Source organism: Apium graveolens, chromosome 3 (assembly GCF_009905375.1).
Source record: "Apium graveolens cultivar Ventura chromosome 3, ASM990537v1, whole genome shotgun sequence".
NCBI classification, from domain to species: domain Eukaryota; kingdom Viridiplantae; phylum Streptophyta; class Magnoliopsida; order Apiales; family Apiaceae; genus Apium; species Apium graveolens.
Genome location: NC_133649.1, coordinates 5,436,716 through 5,453,827, shown reverse-complemented (window position 1 = coordinate 5,453,827; position 17,112 = coordinate 5,436,716).

Sequence of the window (17,112 nt, the reverse complement as noted above, 5' to 3'; positions counted from 1 at the left end):
CCTTGATGGGGTAGATTCGCCTCTTATAGCGGACGCGCCCTCCTAGGATAATTCCCTTTGTCGAGGTAGATGCTCCTCTTACAGAGGATGCGCCCTCCAAGGATGATTCCCCTTATCGTGTTTGTATTGTATGAGTTTAGCCTCTCAACCTCTTATGTGTTTGTATTATATGATTTTTGAACTGATTATGGTGGTGATCGACTGTAAAGATTGAAATTTTAAAATGTAGAAATGATCAGATTTTCAAGAAAGTTGGAAATTTGATGACCCTTTTGATTGATTAGTATAGTGGTGAGAGTAAATTTGATGAATTACGAATGAAACGATTGTGACAAGAAGATGTTATAGTTGTTAGTAAAAGTGTTTTTCATAGTGGTGAAGGGCAGCAACAGAGGAGATTGTGAGTGAAAGACAGGTTGAAAGCTTGGTGGGGATTTGTGTGATAGTTAAGATTTTCCTTATGATGAGTTTGAGAAAGCTTTTCGAATGAATAAAGCTACGTTTGATATGACTTATGAAGAGTTTGATTCTGTTTTGACAAAGAAAGATACAATGTTATGGTTAGCAATTCCGGTTCGACAAAGGGTTGTTGTTGTATATGGAGATTAATTTGTATACAGAGACTAGCTACCAGTGAGCCATCAAGTCTTGTTTCGAAAAGATTTGGATTAGGAATATTTTGATGACTAAGTATGTACAATGGCCTAATAAGAGTAAGTTGAAGGAGATCAAGATTTAGTTTTTTTTTGATGAACCTTTCATGGAGCAGTTCATTCTTACAGTTGAAGATCGAGTTCACCACTAAACATAATATTCTGGGGATGATTAGCTTACCACCGATTGTGTTCGATAAATGGATAGACCACGGGCCTAGTTCACTCTATAAAGTATATTGTAATGTAATATTTAATCGAGATAATATAACTCAACATGAAACAGGAACATATTAATAATATTAACTGTGTAGCACAAGAACCCTGAAGATGAAGACTGGATAAATACAAAGAATCAAAAGATGGAATTAATGCTCCAAATTTGTAACCAGGTCATGCAAAGTAATTAATTAACATGTCCAGGCCTCCGGAAGAATAAAGTATCAAAGGACTTCCAGTGTCAGTGAAATATATTGATTTGAAGTATTAAAGGTCAGGGTTCAGTGAATAAAGTAATGAATAACCAAGAAAGTTGTATCAGCTAAAAATTATAAAAGAAATTGAATTAAATCAATTTAGTAGTAGTTATTTGTGAACCAAACCAGTGTACCAAGCATCATCACATTAGAAAGGAATTAATTTGATCATACTAGAGATTTGAGGGTGTTACAATTTAAGGGAAGTACAAGAGAGTGAATGATTTGTCCAAGTAAAAATAGTTACAAGGAAAATACTTTTCCTTGTGGTCGCAATCTAGAGAATTTTTTCTACGGGATTAATTCTTCCTTAAGGTCGCAAGTTAAGAAAATTCTCTAAGGAAAAGCAATCTCCTGTTATCACAAGACAGATGAAATTGTCTAAAGCAAGTGTGTACCCTTGTATGCACAACCAAGAATATATGTCCAAGGCAATCAGCCTCCCTTCTATGCGCAACTCATATAATTGATTAGCAAGGAGGGCATTTTCTTGTGCTCGTAACTTAGAAGAAAAGGAAAAAGACAAGGTTTCTTGTTTTCCATGTATGCGCAAGTAAGAAGGAAAACAAAGACCATTTATTCCCTCTTATCCCTAGTCAAGTGTTGGTAATTTCGTTGATACAAAAAAAACAAATGTTTTTATTTACATGGCTGAGAATATGACACATGTTCAAACATTTGAAAGACTACATATTGAAGCAGAATAAATTTATTTATTCAGTTCTTTCTCAGATCCCAACTGTATTTTACGAAGCTCCATTGAAGACCATTTATTAGCTGGTAAACATATTGTTATGTTGTTGAATTTATTGTAGCTAATCATTTGATTGAATAGAGTGTAGCAACCTCAAGGTTTATATTAATAAAATAAAATAGTCCTCGAAATATTTTGTATCTATTTTGATTATGTATATTGAACGAAGAACTTGAAATGAATCGAAAAAGAGTGTAGGTATCGTATTCAACCCCCTCCCCCTTCTACGATACTTTAGGACAAACACACTCTCGTTGGTTCAACCTCAATAAATTTGGTTTTGGTGCCTTCGAAGTGGATAGGAGAAAAGAGCTCAAGTTTTCAAGTAGGATTCCCTTGCAAGTGTGTCGTAAAGGTGGATATCATGTCCTAGATGAATCAACTATGTACATAAGTGGTCAAAAGCTTACTCCAACGCAGCTCTGGAGGCAACCTATTGGAATCCTAGAGGTGGGAATAAATCGAAGAATATAATAAATTATAACAATATATGTTTTATAATAATTTGAGACTTGACTGAAAATAAATAACATAATATAATATATTATTTCAATAAAGAATATAAAAGTTTAAATATAATAAGCTGTTGACGAGGTTCGAACCCTGAATCCATGAGAGCAGTTTAAATATTAATATAATAATATTTTATTATTGTATCCAATGGTTCTCATTTTTCTGACTTTAGATCTGACGGTAGTTATTTGTCATACCAAACAACTGTACCGAACAACTCTCAAACAACTGTACCGAGCAACTACCAAATAGAGGGTGTTCTGCTTATAATAGTATAGTATAGATAGATTGGTAATATTTTGTGTGCATACTCGAGTCTAGTATCATTAATAAGGCAAAATTTCACAACTCTTCTTTCATTGTGTACTTTAGACATACTAGAAAATGAGAAGTTATAATATTAAAAAGGTATCGTATAACAGTTGTACAACCTTGTCTTTTTAAATAATATTAGTTAATAACCTTAACAAGCACCTAACTGTAAGATTAAAAATATTAAATTAGTATTTACAAATATTTGAACCTTATGATCAAGGCGAAACACGGATCGAAATTATAATATCACTATCAAGTAATAAATTGGTATTATGTGGTTTAAAGAAATCGAATCAAATATAGTTATATAATTTTACCGTAGAATTTTAATTATGCACCTAGTTGTTTACTTCTTATATAAATCTAAGCTTTGTTACTAACCACATATTTTTTGAAACGGATTGTATATGTAATTATCTTATGACCAAACATCATTTTGATTTTAGATAATTTAATAATATTTGATAATTTTCTTTTTCAATATAATTTATTTAAATATTACTTCTTTAATTAAAAAATCAAATTAATAGTAAAGAGATGTTTTTACTTAATTTAATATTACTTAATAAAATCTAAATACAACTCATTAATTTTTTAAAGTTTAAAAATGTTTATTAACTGAATATAAATATACTTTAGGACAGACACTAACAAATACAATCGTTGAACCAATGATTTTCAGTTTAAAAATAAATTAAAATCAAAAAAGTTATTTACTACTACTTAACTATTATTAAAAAAAAGTTTTCCAATTTAAAAAGTAACTCATTTTGATACACACTAACTAATTGAAAATAATGTTTACAAATAATAGAAGTCAATTAGTTAAATTTAAAAATATCAAATATTAAAATATTTATATAACTATCTTGTAAGTACCAAAATTTGCACTACAAAAGGGTCAAACACCTGTTGGACATGTGCCTGTGGGACACACTATCATTGGAAATTTTAGTGTGCCTCTTGGATAGATATCGGTAGGATTCACTCCTCCGATTATACCTGCGGTGCCTACTGGTATGCATACACCTGTAGTACAGACGCACATACCATCTGTTCCATATGCGGTGCCTGCTGCACCTGTTATGCCAACTGTGCCTGCTACACATGTTGAAAAACCTGAGAAGTTCAACGAAATGAAATTCAAACGTTGGCAACAAAAGATGCACTTTTATCTGACCACATTGCATATGGATCGCTTCCTCAAAGAAGAACCACCGTTGCTCACTGTTGAGAGTAACGTGTAGACTGCGTATGCTGCTGATGCTTGGAAGCACTCCGACTACTTATGTCGGAACTATGTGCTAAATTGTTTACTTGACTCGTTGTATAATGTGTACAACATGAAGACAACAGCTAAGGCCTTATGGGAGTCACTTGACCATAAGTATAAAATCGAGGACGCTGGGGCAAAGAAGTGGATTGTTGGCCGTTTTCTTGATTATAAGATGGCAGACTCTAAGACTGTGGTCAGTTAGGTGCAGGAACTAAAGTTGATCATTCATGACATTCATGCTGAGGGAATGGTCATAAGTGAGTCTTTCCAAGTCGCTGCTGTTATTAAAAAGCTTCCACCTGGATGGAAAGATTTCAAGAACTATCTTAAGCACAAGCGAAAAGAGATGTCTGTGGAGGATCTTATTATTAGACTTCATATTAAAGAAGACAACAGAGGGTCCGAGAAGAAAGTTAATATTGCCACTGAGAAGGCAAACATGGTGGAGCATGCTCAAAGCTCCCAGCCTAAGAAGACTAGTTCTGGTAAAGGTGCAAAACTGGCATCCAAGGGAGGGATTTTGAAGTCAAAATTTCAAGGGAAGTGCTACAATTGTGATAAGGTCGGTCATAGGTCTTCTGACTGTAAGAAGCCCAACAAGAAGTAAGAAGCAAACATGGTTGATAATATCTCCAAGGAGATGGGTGATATAGACCTCTGTGCTACGGTCTTTGAAGTGAACCTGGTCGGTTCTAATTCGCGTGAATGGTGGATTGATACTGGTGCTACTAGGAATGTTTGCTCATACAAGGTGATTTTCTCTAACCTCAAAGCTTCCAATGCTGGTGAGAAGCTCTACATGGGGAATTCAGCAACTTCTACCATTGAGGGTGAAGGCACGGTGATCCTGAAGATGACCTCTGGGAAGAATCTGACTTTGAAGAATATACTTTATGTGCCTGATATTCACAAGAACCTTGTGTCTGGTTCTCTGTTGAATAAAAATGGCTTTCGCATTGTAATAGAGTCAGATAAAGTTATTTTGTGTAAGAGTGGTATGTTTGTAGGCAAGGGTTATGTAACCGATGGGTTTTTTAAGCTCAATATGATGTCCGTTAAGGACGATAATGAAATGAAGCATTCTTCTGCTTACTTGCCTGATTCTTCTAATTTATGGCATGCTAGATTTGGACATCTAAATTATGATACTTTACGATGTTTAAGTGCAAAAGAATACATACCAAAACTCACTATTGATTCAAAACATAAGTATGAGACTTGTGTTGAGGCAAAATTAACAAGATCATCATTTAAACATGTGGAATGGAATACCAAAGCGCTAGAGCTAATACCTAGCGATATATGTGATTTAAAATTTGCTCCAACAAGAGGAGGAAACAAGTATTTTATTACATTCATTGATGATTATACAAAATACTGCTATATATATTTGTTGAAAAGCAAAGACGAAGATGTAAAGAATTAGAATAGACATCGATTATTTTAGAGAGTGATGTCTGAGATGATCTTTAATATCATTTTAAAAATGTTCAATGTTAAAATTACTTTTAACATCAGTGACATTTCAAATCAATGTTAATTGCGTGATGTCATTAGTAGTATTTCTAGTAGTGTTTCTTGTAGTGATTTCTCCACACATTCTCCTATAAATTAATAATACCCATTTATGTGTTTACTTCGATGTAGAAAATTGGATTCCCTGATAAATTAGTTACAGGCCTATTGTGAGAACCATTGGACCAGGTTTACACTAGATATTTAATTTAAAACATTATACAGCCAAATGCCTTGACACACGGCAGTCGTTGTAGACATGAATTTTACATTGCATGATTATAATACTACACACCTTTCCTTTTCCTTTCTCATTCTTTTTCAAATTTTCTGCTTTGGTTCCTCCAGTTTCTCAATTTCAATGATAGTAGTACGCTTCTCATCTTCTGATTTGGTAGAAACCTCTTTAGCCTTTTTCCTGGCTTCTAAGGCAACCTGCTTTTTCTGATCCTTAAGTCTGAGCTTTTCTTGTCTTTTGGCTTTTGGAAATTGTGGATGTCCATCCTTCACACAAATTTCTTTACCATGTCTTTAGACTTTGGCTATCCTCTTCTTTCAAATTGAATCTTTTGGATGTTTATTGTGAGCAATAGAATGACCAGGCAGTTTCTTATCATCTGGATGAGGAGTTGCATAGACTATGTCCAAAGGATTCTTGTTAGAATGTTTTGAAGAATGTTTCTTGGGCTTCAAGATCACATTGGCCTTTGGTTGTCTTCTAGAAGAGGTTTTACCTCTCTCATTGTTCCTCAAGCTCATTTCAGTGATAGGGATTTGTCTCAATTGTGTGAAGTATTTCACAAATTTATCTTTCTGTTCAATTGGATCAAACACCTTTTCAATATTCTCATCAATTTGCTTCATTTGTTCATTCAGCCTGAGCTTAGTTGCTGCAATGTTGATCAAATCAATACCATCTAGAACTGGTGGCTTTAAGAAAGTAATGGTTAGAATAATTACTTTGCTGAATGTAATTTACACATCCTTCTCCCCTTCACTAACTTGAGTAATTGCACCTTTCTCCCCTTTTTATTATCATCAAGTTGGGCAGGATTGGAAGTCTGAGCAGCCACTAATTGCTGTAGCAATTGAGTTTGAGTTTGTTGGTTGGAAAGTATTTGAACAACTGAGTCTTCAACTTTAGACAGTCTTGAACCCGGATACCCTACTTTGTTCTTTAAGTCATTATATTTCCTGAGATTTTGATCGAGACTGGTCATAGTAGTATCAGGAAGTTTAGCATCCAGTTTCTTGTAGAGATCCTCTTTGACTTGAGACAAGTCATGTTTTAGTATATCTACACTTTGATGATGTTGAAGAGCTTGAATTTTATACAATTAGAGACTCCATATGGGTTTGAAGAAGTTTCTTGGTGCTGGTGTTGTTGGTGGCCTGAATGGCAGCTTGAGTTTTATGAATTAGCTTTAACAAGACATAATTGAAATGATGAAGATTGCATTCTTTGGTAAACATCTAATCCGGAGTTTTAGTTTCTCCCCCTATGTTCATGCCTATGTTTTTATGACCCTCTCCAAGAGAATCAACACTAAAAGAATCACCAGAGGTTGTAGAATTATACTCAAAATCCTCACCATTTGTGGAAGGAAGTGAGTTGATTGCATCTTTGGCCCTTAGCATGGAAGTTGTTGTATGCACCAAGTTTAGTGTCCTCTCAGCAGCCTCATTGTCTTGTTCAGCCAAAATTTGATAAGCTGGAACAGGGTGAGTAAATGCCTCATCTTCATAATAAACAGAGTCTAAAATAGCTTGATATTGTTGCTGAAATAGCTGCTTCATCTAAGCCTCATTGACATCCCTTAACTCACTAATAATGGGCACTTCCCATTCTTCATTTGTACCTGTATTTCTCTCATTTTCTCTCTGATGTTGTATCAAGGGCTCTCCATGGCTTCCACCCTCATACCCTCACCTTCACCATCTAAGGTGGGACTCCTCTCACTCACCTTTACCATGCTGGAATAAATATTATGCATTTTTTCACTCATTTCCTATCCTTTTGCCTGAGAGCAACTCACCATCTCACTTTGTTCACTCTCTTCCCTCAATCCTAATAGTGATTGAACAACCACTAAGTCATCTGCACTTGTAAAATTTGTGGAAATTTCAATTGGTGCAGAGACTTTCAACGGATGAGAAACATTCATCAAAATAGTAGTTGAGAAATTAAACGAATAATTGCTGTTAAGCACATCCATCGAGATACAATCACTGGTCGATAGATGAATAATATTCGTCGAGAGAGTAGAAATGATAGAGTTTGGAGTAGAAATTACTGTAGAATCTTTGGTGATTGATTTAAGATTGTCCAAAGATTTCTCAGTATTTTCATAAAAGAAATGACAAGTGAGCCAACAAATCATCTATAGATGATGCTCACTTTCTTGATATTTTGGCTTCTCAATGAGAGTTAAAGATGGAGAATCAGGAATCGATGTATTTATCATATCCACATCCAGTGAGTTTATGGGAGAAATTTATGTTTGAGATGTTTCGATCAAGAGAGATTTAAGTTGTGTCTCCACATTTATTAGAGTCACATCAATCTGACTTTGAGATAGTGCATTAACTAAGTCTTTGACTGCAATTGGCACTGTGTGTGCACCATGTGTATCCCCAATTGGTTTGTGTCCCTAACCCTTTTGGCCTGTGCTCTTGGTTGAGAGCCTGTTTCAATAGTCACATCCTTTTGGGAGGATACAACTAGTAATGAGCTTAAATCGTTATTAAGAATTACAGTCTGTTAGGAGACTGCAATGTGGCTGGTTTGGGGTTCACTTACCTCACTCTCCTTATCCTGAGGGTTTCTTTGATTTTCACCTTGTCCCTCACCTAGCTCACCGCCCTGAACAGTCCCCTCTTGGTGTTTGGTAGAATTTAAAACTAGTTTCTTTTGAGAGAAACTTGAGTGGGTTTTCTTTGACTTAGATGTAGAGATTTTAAATTTTGTGGCTTGGGTAGGCATCTGTTTGGTCACTATCACAGATGCCATAGCCACAGTTTGTTGCAAAGAAGTTTGTGGTTGGGTAGAGATTGGGGCAGAAGAAATTACCTCATTTACCTTTTGTGCCTCAAAGATTGGAAGATAATTACGAGGCACTCTATTATTGAGATTATTTCTGCTCAAATCTGCAAGAACTCTCTTTTCTTGAACCCAACAATCAAGCTTGTTGGTTGGTTTCTCAGTGACAAGATTCTCATAAATAAAATTAGCCAGCAACATAAAGAATCTAGCATAATAAATGTTCTTAGACCTTTTATTAATGTGTCCTAGTTTGTATTCTAGCTCATACATTATAGAATTACTGAAATTAAAATACTTATCACTCAGAAGTATGTAAAGTATGTTAACAATAGAATAGCTAACATCATCAAAATTACTATTTTTTCCAGAAAATGCCTAAACAAAAGAATCATAGAGAAAGCTCCACTCTTTCCTAAGGCCCATTCTCCTAACCTCACCTAACTTGGTGGGATTGAGAGAATAACCCATAGAAGTAAGCTTGTTGCTCACCTCTGTGTCTGTGTGTGGAATAAAAGGTTCATTTTCAGGTAGTTTAAAGCATACTTCTAGTCTAAATGCAGTGGTCCTTACCTTTGAGAGAGAAGGTAATGGTCTTATCTTTTGAATTAAACACGGAAGTGGTCCAAATCTCCTCAACAACCACTATACCATAGATTGGATTCTGCAACCCCAAAAAACCGTTACTAATGGCCAAAAAAGCGTTGCTAAAGGACAAAAAAAGGCTATTGCGACTCTTTTTCGGGGTTGTAATTTTAGGCGTTGCAACAGAGTTTTTTGCAACCCCGGGGACACCCTATTACAACCCTTGGTTACCCGTTACAGAAACATGCTATTGCAACACCGATGGGGTTGCAATAGGACTTGAAAAGTGTTACAACATGGTTTGGGCTATCAGTACAATATTTGTGGGGCCCATATTGGGCTATCAGTACAATATTTGTGGGCCCCACATGTGGGGTATTGATGCAACCATTTTGTAACATTTTTTTAATGTTTTTTGCAATATTTTTAGTGTTTTTTACAACATTTTACACTGATTATTAGCAACACTGTAAAGACCTATTGCAACGCTTTTTAAAAAAAATGCAAGGAACTGTTTGTAAATTGGCATGCCCATAAATAAGACCATAGTCTTAAAACCAACACAATCAACCAATCCACCAACCATAACATCAGTTATCACAAATAAACACCACTACCTTCACCATCACCATACTACGATCCCACATTACATGTTTATCTCATAAATTCCAAACAATATAATACAAACTTAATTTACAAAAATAAATAATCTTGAACTATCAATTCTAGTAGCAGGGTCATGTGCCACATTCAATATTTTCTTGTAGATAATAACATCTTCTTCTCTCTCAACATTCACGTCTAACGCATACCTGCAATTAAAATTAATCACATTCTACTCTTACTTATGAGCTAACCAACACTTCTAAAAAATTTAAGAGATATAATTACAATATATAATTTGATTCACTTATCTAAGTAACTAGTGATAAAGGAAAGATCTGATTCAAAATATATAGTTTTAAGTATCATTCCTAAAGTGACTGTACTCAAAGATCGATTCCAGAGACTTAGGATTTGATGATAGATCAGAAAAGAATACTGTATAAATCTTATTGATACTTTTCTCAAAAGACTTATTTACAACAATCACAACTGTTTTACAATTATTTTAGATTGATAAAGAACTAGATTAGGTATATCAGGAAACTTGGAATAGCAATCTATAATTATTTCGGTGAAGTGCATCATACAATAAATTGACCTGATCTGCGCTTTTCTGATGCCAGAAAGTGCAATTGCATGTCCTGAATTTTCTCATACTCCATTTTTAGCACATAACATGTCCATAATGTAAAGGCATAGGCCATCACTATATGAATCCAAAACCTATAATCAGTTTTAAATAAATAAGGTTCTCATCCTCCAATCTGTCAAGTTCTTAAGCTAACATTCAAATTACTATTTAAAAGATTAAAGTATCCAAGTTCTTATATTGTAGTACTGGTAAAAGAATTTTACAGTAGATCACATGTACTGCAAATGATTGTATGCATTTTACTAAATGATTGTGTAGAGTTCCAAATGCATATACAAAATGAAGGAAATATAGCACATAAGGATGGTATTTACAAAAGTTTCTTTTATAACACCAGCACAACAAAACCCATAACAAAGAAGAGTTGAAACCTTATTGACAGCAATTAGAATGCTCGAGAAGTCTAAGTTTGTAAGCTTAATAAAATTTTCTAATTAATAAGCACAGAATGGTAGATGCAGTTAAAGAATATGTAGTGAAAGCACTGTAGATGAATCAAGACATTTCACAAATAACATACATGTAATGATGGTACAGTTCATATAATGCTTGAAATAACCTATGTTCTTATATGTCTGATTCTAGTGGAATGTTTGAAATAGAAATTTTATCAATATTGCTGAACATTACACCTTTGGCCTTCTCTAAAGTGTCATTTGTAACATTGACTAGTACAAGGATATCCCTTGCCAGTAACAATATAGGGAAAAATATTTTGAGCCTGCATTTAAAGTGCAAATTTGCTATTAAAATTATTTCAACAAAAACAACGGAACAACCACAAAGGAGATGATCTTGGTACATAAGAACCAACATAATATTCTTTTTGTATATAATGTCTTCATAATCAGTGGTATGAGTTCTTACAATACTGTATGTCAGCCTGTAGGTCTTCCTTGGACTGTACTATAGGTAAACATCAATATACAGGACGCCTTCACGTCTATTAGTTCTGTTGCAAGTACTAATATTTTTGACAAACTTACTCTCTTGTTGAAGTCGAGCTGCATTATGTGTCCAGTAATATATATTTTGTCTCAGTGACTCTGAATATTTATTAATTATATTTAGTATGTGATAAACATTACATTTTACAAATAATTATTCCTTGGGCATAAAATCTGAAGAGCAGAGTCTGAGAAATCTCTTTTAGAATGTATTTTCTTTTTTGTAATAAACTAAGTACTGCACGGTGCTGGATGGCCAATCTCTTCCCAAATGTGTTAATCAGATTTAAAAATTAACAATTCTCATTCAAATAGGTTAATGTCACATTTTTAACCTGCCGAATACCTGCACAGTGAAGGCTGTGACAATAATTGAAAGAGCAAGAGAGCCAGTTTCAAGGAGATTGAAATCAATCTCCAAGTTGATGCCTTCTATCCAACCAAATAATATACTTGCTGAACTCTATAACGCATAATATGAAGTATATATTAGTAAATGAATATGAAAACAACTTATTTTCTTGTAAAAGAGGAATTACAGATTATTGTCCAATATGTATATCCTGGAATTCAGTTGATTGTTGAATACTGATATTTCATGTCACTGTCAAAACTCCAAATAACATGATTCAATTTAAGACAAAAAAAAATGCAATACTGAAGGGGCTTTATTTTACTAACACAAAATAATCAATGTAATAGATTTTACACATATATATATATATATATGTTAGCGAAGTTAGTTCTATCTATGTTAAAATAGGATTCATGTGTGGGATATGATGCACGAGAGATTGACTATGTTTGTCAAGTGAAGCATGAGAGACTGTTTGTTCGACATGCTTACTGGATAATTTAGGCCACACCATTAATAGCCTAAAAAAGGATTCCAAAATCCAGGTCTAAAGAAGTAAGAACCAAAAAATAACGAAGTTACATACCCAACCAAGTAAATCCACAAATACACAAAGGAATCAATTTCTGCATGGTCAATAAGCTCGAGCTCTGGCATTTGAAATGCATCAGGCATCCACTTGAGAAACTTAACATAGGAGTTCATATCAAAATTCACAAACTTGATCAGAAAAGAACACTTAGGATTTGCATGATAAGGAGCAGATACAAACATTTCCTCACACATTCTTCTCTCAACCATTCTGTTCAATTCACCCACCTCTATACTTTATGATGTTAATATTAAAAAGTCACAAACTTCATATTAACAATAGAGAGAGAGAGAGAAAGAGAGAGAGAGGGAGGGCAAATAAGTTCTAAATACCTTTCAAAATAGAGAGAGAAAGATGGAGAGATGGAGAGAGGAAAAGAGCACCGAGAGAGAGATACATTAAGATTCAAAAAGAAGAAAACAATAGCAAATTGTACCCTGTAACCGAAGCCCCTAATCGATCGAAAAACCCGAATCTTGAAGAATCCGCTTCATTCGAAGCCAATAACCAAAAAACCTAATTAGAGACCATGATTGACGATGAGCTCATTATGATTATGAGACCCTACAACGAGTCCGACACTGGATTCTATGGAGGCCCTTGTTCAAAGTATCTTGATAGACAAATGCAAGGAATGTTGTGAACAAAATAGAGAGTAATGCAAAAATTATACTTAAGAAGACAGAAGCACATATATAATTAAATAGGATTAGGGAATCAATAGAAGCACAAATGCCACCAACTTGCGTGTAGAGAATCCATAATTATAACCAATTCACAACTTAATTATCATACAAAATTCTCTACAAGCAATTTGGGGTCAATTCCATACATGAATATCAATGTGAATCTATGCGTGTTTACTTGGAAAGTAATTGAAACACAAATACTGAAATTATCTCTATAATACACAAACAGTCAAGAAATTAATTTGAATCGAACTTTAGGATCTGGGGTTTCAAGGAATAAGCTCAAATCAAGGGGCTTTTAACATATGATATATATAAAATTATATACAACACAAAACAAATGCCAATCGTTCCAAAAATCATCGATTAATTTAGAATAGAAGCGATAAAAGAACCGAGGTTCATAAATCTTTCAATCTGAGACTAGAAAAGATGATTTGAGGATTGAAATAGATGATAACGTGGCCAAAGAACATAAATGGCTACATTTTTTTATCGAGGTTGAATGGTTTGACTCGAAATGAAAAATATAGAGAGAGGGCGAGAGAGAAATAGAGAGAGAATTGAGAGACAGACACAGAGAGGGAAGGAGCGAGACAGAGAAGGAGATAGATGACCTAGTGTCGTTCAAATCTCGGTCCAAGTTTTATTCAAAATAAATACCGGCCGAACTTTTTATGTTCAACGTTAAATTATTAAATTTTTTTTTCTTTTAGTAAATATTATTTTTAACACCTAATTATAAAAAATTAAATAAATTCAACAATATATGTTTTAAATCACTTCACTACTAATGACTTGTTAAGTTATAGAACTTTCAATTGATCAATATATTATAAATCACTCCACTAATGTTAAACTTTAGAAGCTATATATATTTGAATTATTAACTCATTTCTATGTAAATAATTATTAATTAGTTAAATTAAAAAACTCATCTTTAATTTATATATATATATATATGTCATTTTGGTAACACATTATAACTATACTCCAACATCAAAAAGGAGTGTTTGCGATAGACATTTGTTTACAAGACTACTATTACACTTTTCTTGCAACCCCGCCATGAAGGGTTGCGGCATACAATCTGTGGGGTAGTGAACTTCACAATAAATGAAAGGAAATTCAAGTATAGCATGACTCAGTTTGCAGCCTCGAATTAAGTCCATCATTTTGTGATAATCCTCAGAACCTCCTTGTCACCAATCTTACAAAGTTGTTCTTCTAATATACAAACCTAATTTGAGACATGATTTTGACTACTGGTGCCATTGGTGTGATTGAAAGTAGTGGTGGAAAATGGGATTTTTGCTCTGGAGACGAAGAGTGTTAGTAGATTTTTTTTTGAGAAAGATAAAAGTAAAATAGAAAATGAAATGGGGCTTTTATACTTTCTCGAAAATAGACAAGTAAAAATTAAAAAGTAAAAGGGTTAAATCTGAAGGTGCTCATTGCACTGAAAGGCATGTATCAAAAAAATGATTCTAGTTACTGGTGACTCATTTGTACCACTTTAGTTTCAGATAATGACAACTCCGTTAAATGATCTTGTTGACTTAACCGAAGAATGGAGGTGGCATTGTTGACTTGGCAAGGCTGGATGGGGTGGATAGGGTTGCCACAGATTTAATATTTTAAAGTGTAAAATGCATGTATATCAATTAGGGTTCATGTGGATAAAAATCACTCACTTCCAAAATATGGTGAGAAATAGTTTAATTGATTTCATACATTGCTCTTAACTTCATGACATCTTAAAGCCCGGTGGCCAAGACAGAGTTCTCAGTGTTCTTATGATGGATTGTTTACTTTAGAAGCTGTAGGACCTTTCAGTTCGGGTGATCCCTGGTATATACACCTTCAGTAGTAGAGTGATATAAAATATGTTTGTATCAACTCTACTGTTGAACTTCAACTATGAATTATTAAGCAAAGCTAAACTGGTGTGCATCATGGTTGTAAATAAAAACCTGAGCATTAAAATTAATTTCAAGCATATTTTATTTATAACATATGTAACTCATTTCTATATTTATAAAATTCATGATCTCAACGAGCTTATATTTTTTTTAATATTTATGAAATTACTAATAATATCCCTTCCTTAAAAAATGGTCATTTCACTTATATAAAGTGTCATTAATATTAAATTTTATTTATAAATTATTAAAAAATGAAAACTTTGATTTTCAGTTTCTATATTGTGTTACTTTAGTTACATTGTATTTTTTTAATTTTTTATTTAAAACACTAAATAAAGTTTACATTTAAAAACTAAAAAAAATATATAACAAAGAAAAACTCATTAATTTTTTTATAAAAATTACATGTATTATTAAAAGAAATGAGGGGGTTGTTCATGTATGTATATAATTTTCTTTTTCTTTTTGTTTGAACTTAGTAGTGCAGTTCTCCCCGGAAGAGTTTCACCGGTCTATATTTTGGAGGCACTAGCTCTACAAATGATGGTAATGGTTTGCATCAAAATAATAATTAACAAAGGATGGTACTCATAATGCATGGACACTTCACCGAGGGCAAATAACATAAAATCAAAGCAACCATATGTTGATATTCATAAAGGATGTGGATGTGAGAGGTACATGACGTACAGAAGGCTGGATGGTGCTCACTTCAACACCGATAGCAACAAGGTGGACTGAGAAAGCAAGTGGTTATATTCCATCCTTAAAGATCATGTAGAGCAACTGTAGCACTTTCTATTAATCGAGAATGTAGGATGGATGTTCAAATGGGTTATATATGCTGGATTGTTTATCTGCTGGGTTATATACTTATATATATGAATATATGGCTTGCTTTGTACATTAGACATGCTTAGTTGGACTCCAGCTGTTATTTATGTTAATTCAAAACATGGTACAAATGAGTTCCTTATAGGTGGAATCATTTTTTTGATACATGCCCTCCACAGGAGTGACCACTTTGGGATTTAACTCAAAAGTAACCTAAAGTACCCAATGAAATTTTCCCAAAATAGGGGTTTGAAATAAAATAAACTGAAGAAATTCTAGAGGCTATCCATCAAAATATACTTACAGACGGTAAGTAAACTCGACGGATAATAAATAGAATTAACGACTATGATTGTAGCAATTCGACGGATGAAGATTAAACAAATATCCACCTCGAGATAAAATGTACCCAGAACAATAATTGATTTTTCAACCGATAATAAAATTCAAGGGAATATTCATTTTTGACGGATTATGAACATCCGTCGAGATGTAAATTTTGATTTAGGTAAAATTTCATCTTTAACAAGAAAATTAAATTTGATTCCTGATGCATTTCAAATTGCTTAGACATCAAAATAATTTAGAAATAATTAAGGATACCTAACTCACTTACCAACCTAGTTAAGTTCGACTCGTCAAGTGGCTTGGTAAAGATGTTGCAAGTTTCTTCTCACTTGGAATAAAATGAAGTTCCACATTACCATTCATGACATGTTCTCGAATGAAATGGTACTTGATGTCAATATGCTTTAAGTTCTCTGGAAAATATTGTCGGCCGGAGCTCCGTTTCCAGACGAAGACCAGCTTGATTAATCCATCGCTGTCTAGCAGGTCATCTACCGCCTCTGTTCCTATAATTGATCCGATCACCTTTTTACTATTTTTCAATAAATTCTTACTACTATTTGTTGTTGTCTTTTACTGTTCAATTTTATTCTCTCTCTGATACTAGTCTTGAACACTCTATGGATCTGATCTAACACTACAAGAAATATTGAATCAGACAATGATTTTCCACCGTTGTCTAAAAGATGAATTTTTCGTTGTCTATCCGGGGGCGGTGTGTTTGGAACTCATACAATGGTTACACACCATTGTAACAAATACATCACACAACTGAATATAAAGCCTCTGTCTCTTTTTATTCACACAACGCATATGACCCTTTATAATATTCTACAAACAACAGTTTTTTAGCCGTTGTAACAATTTACCGGCACAATAGTTAAAAATAGTGTTATGAGAATTGACTCCTACAACAGTTTATGTATTTATTTCATCTAGTTACACAATGGTTTTTATTAAGAAACAAATGTATGAGATACTTTAGGCAACGGTTTTTTGTTTTTTGGGTATTGTGTTTTAGCTATCACTACAAGAAA